Source organism: Egretta garzetta, unplaced genomic scaffold (assembly GCF_000687185.1).
Source record: "Egretta garzetta isolate BGI_Z169 unplaced genomic scaffold, ASM68718v1 scaffold360, whole genome shotgun sequence".
Classification (NCBI taxonomy): domain Eukaryota; kingdom Metazoa; phylum Chordata; class Aves; order Pelecaniformes; family Ardeidae; genus Egretta; species Egretta garzetta.
Genome location: NW_009258261.1, coordinates 526783 through 530559, shown reverse-complemented (window position 1 = coordinate 530559; position 3777 = coordinate 526783).

Here is a 3777-nt window from a genome sequence, read left to right as displayed (position 1 = left end):
TGAATTTTGCAATGTTCAGACTCATGAGCAAAACCAGCAGTGCTGCTTCTTTTGGCTGCGCACATCAAAATGCTCTCTGTTTTAAGTTGTGGCCAGCACTTTTGCAAAATGTGGTTGAAAGTTATACTTTCTAACCTGGCTTTTATCATTGTTCTCAGGAAGTTGTAAAGAGTAAGCACTTTTAAAGTGAAATCACTTGGGTTCAGTAGTTCTGGAATTGGGCTTTTAAGGTTGAAAATGGCCCTCCAGGGTACAAGAATGTTAATGCTTCAAATTTTAAAAGTGTCTGAGCTTTTAGTTTCTGAATCAGGTCAGAGCTAAACATAATCTGAATACTGGAAATCTCAGATTAGAAGATAGGGTACATTTGGGAACGTATCACACTTGATACTTCAACATCAAGGATCTCACTGTTTGCACTGACAAGTTCCCTATCCCTGTTCTTTGTTTGTGAGACTGAAATCTCACATCAAGAGCTTAAACTGTTAATAAGCACAACACTGAAACAGAGACAGTAAGAGTGTGAAAATCAGAAAAATGATTGCTCAAAGTGGTAAGCCTGATACTAGTCCTGTCAGTTCCCTTAAAACAGATATTTGGCCAATTCTGCAGCTTATCATGGCACAACCTTAGAAAATGCAGAAAAAGAGATGTCAGTTCATATTACACTCACTATATAATTAAGAATAATTAAGAATTCTAGATAAGAACTAAGTTTAAGGCTGTGTATGACTTTGTAATGTCTTAGCCATCCCAAAGCGTGTATTAATTCTGGCTCCCCCATGCAATGATATGTGTTAATAACATCAGTGACTCCTTAGGCCATTACATGCATTATATTAAGCCTGGAAATGACTTTGCTTGCCACCTCAGAGCACACATCAGTGCACAGCGCTGTGACTGCACGTGGAGAGAGCTGGGGTATGTTACAGTCCTCGGAAACCTTTCTCTTTACAACCACCCAGAGCACTGCTGTGAGATCCTGTCTCACACGACATTAGGCAGCAGGCTTGAAATCTAGCAGAAGCCAAACCAAAGTCTGTCAACTCTTCCTAAATGAATTTACAAGTGGGGAACAGAGGAATGAGATGAATGGCATGGGATGGCTGCGCATGAGTGCAGGGAAGCACCTAAAAATATTCGTAGAGATCTAAGTACACCACCCCAAAAATACACACATACTTTCCACCATTTAAATATCTTGTCTCTGGGTGGAAGCCAAGCATTTTTTCTATTTATTTCCATGTATGCCACCAAAATATGAAGGAATTTAATTGCCTAATTCAAAATGTTAAGAAAATACCAGAAGGCTGAACATCCTGGAAAAGGACAAGGTGTTAGGAGGATGTTAACTCATCTAGCATCGTGCGCTGAAGAAAGGAAAGCCTTTCCGGTTGCTAGTGCTGCAAGCTTACTCTCAAAATGATTTATGAAAAAGGCTGCATTTGGTCTGTGTGAGAAGCCAAGTTCTGCCTGTGATAAGCATTGGGAACACATGCAATGATACCTCTTGTTTCCAGGCATCCTGACAGCTACTTCCAAGTTGCATTTCTAAGTGGAGTTAGTTAGCAGAGAAAGGAGATTTACACATTCCTTGCTGATTGGGCTGATTGGTTTGGTTTGTGTTCCATGCAGCAAGGGTCCTGTAGAAGCCCAAACATCTTCAGATCGAGTCACAGAAGAGACGACCTTTGGATAAAGATGGTGGTGGACTTGCACTCAGGATACTTGTGCCACAAATTCCCCATGTGATATTATGCAAGACATTCAAACTCTCTTGGATTTACTCCTTTTCACAACAGGGATAAGTCAGCTTTGTGTATTATTTAAATTACAGTGCTCTGAGCAGAGTGAGAGAAACTTATTACTAAGTGATTAAAGGAGGCCGGGTGAACCCTCCTCATGCAAAAATTCTGCCCCTGAAGGTAACGCTGGGCCGCTGCAGTCATGCTTGAGAAATGCTCGACACTGTTATTGTGGTGCCTTGCAGGAAAACAGGGCTGCTGTAGCTGGAGAGACCGACGCTGGTTATGCCTCGCAGTTACCCTCCAGTGCAGTCTCCCAGCAACTCCTGACCTGATACTGCTTTTATGAGAAGAGGCTTGTTGGAAGTATTTGCAGGTTTCCTGAGTGAGCATAGCCACGGAAATCCTCTCCTTGCCCTGTCTCTTCAGTTTTGCAGGCTACGAGGCGAAAAGTTCACATAAGTGGGACTGCTGTGATAACATTTGTCTGAATCCAAGGATGCCATCCCAGGAGTAAGGCCTGGCAAGTGAACCGGGTCAGCACTGCTCCTGCTGCCAAAGCAGGGAAAGGAGAGGCTGGGAGAGCCATTCTGACCCAGGCAATGGTAAAAGCACATTTGGCGTTAAGTCTCTTTGCTATAAAATGCCAAGCTGCATTTGTCAGCGCCTAAAACTCAGCCTCAGTGAAAGAACATCATTCTAAAATGCAATTTCTATTACATTTACTAGTGAAATAGATTTTTTTTTAAAAAAAGCCATGAAATATTTAACCTTGTTTCCTATGGTTGCAAGCTTACAGTATCTGTGTCCTCTCCAACCTCAACCTCCTGGCCAAGAGGACAGTACCTGTCCCAGATGATGAGGAGTAAGCCCAGGACCTCTGCATTGATTAGGCTACAGAAGGTTGATTGCTTGCCCAGGACCTCTGCATTGATTAGGCTACAGAAGGTTGATTGCTTTCCATGGTACCTTGTACCTTAGTGGTGTTTTGCATTTTCCACAGTTCCAGGGTCCAAACGTACCATTTACTTGTTCAGTTTAGAAATCTCCAGGCATAAGCAACCCCTTTGATTCACAGATGAAAGCAAGAGGACATTGCAGGCTGCAAGAAGATGCATGGTTTTAGCCAGGCTTTCTGTGGGACAAGAAATGTTCCATTCGAATGGCCATGGAACAGCGCTGAAGTCTTCCTGCCGTAATTAGGCAGGAGAGTATGATGAACTGTAAGCAATAGGCTGTTGAAGTCCCTTTGCCCTTGGCTTAGCCACGGATAGAGTGAACACCAATGCAGACCAAAGGATTTCGTGTGCAACAGGAGTCCTCCCAAACAAGCCACCTGACCGTCAGTGCATGTGTTTCTCATGAGGCCTGTAAAGCCTTTTTTTAACAAGTATACACTTGTATCATAAATGTAAACAGAAATCTATGTTAATATGAGCATGTAATATTTCTACAAATACATAATTGCAAATATAAACCAAAAAAAAGTGAACTTGGACTCGGGATCTTAGCAAAGCTGTGACAAATTAAACCACCTATGTTATTTATGCAGCTGGCACGTCACCCTGAGTGCTGGATGGATGCAGGTGATGCAAAGCGCTGCCACTGCAGGGAGCAAACCTTTTCTCTGAGAAGGACACGTATAGTTTGGCATGTGTGCTCTTTGCCTCCCCTCTTACACGCCGCGGGAGGCAGCTTTGTTATTCAGCAGCAAAACAAGCAGCAGCCCACAGAAAAAAAAAAAAAAGAGCAACAGCTTGATTCTGTCATAACCTTCGTTGTGTTATCACTTACCTACAGAAAAATAAAACTGGGCTTTTCATAAGTGCACAGCTCCCATTGGAAATAGCTGTAAGAATTCAGATATACTCACTGGTTTTCCTCCAGTTCCCCCAGTCGATTGGCCACAGCTTGGTGTCCGTTTTAACTGGGTTATTCCTCTTCCATCTCTCACATTAAACCTCTCCAAGTGGGGATGGCAGCACCAGCTGCCCCAGGCACCTCCCCTCAGCCGCCGCAGCATCCGCCGGCC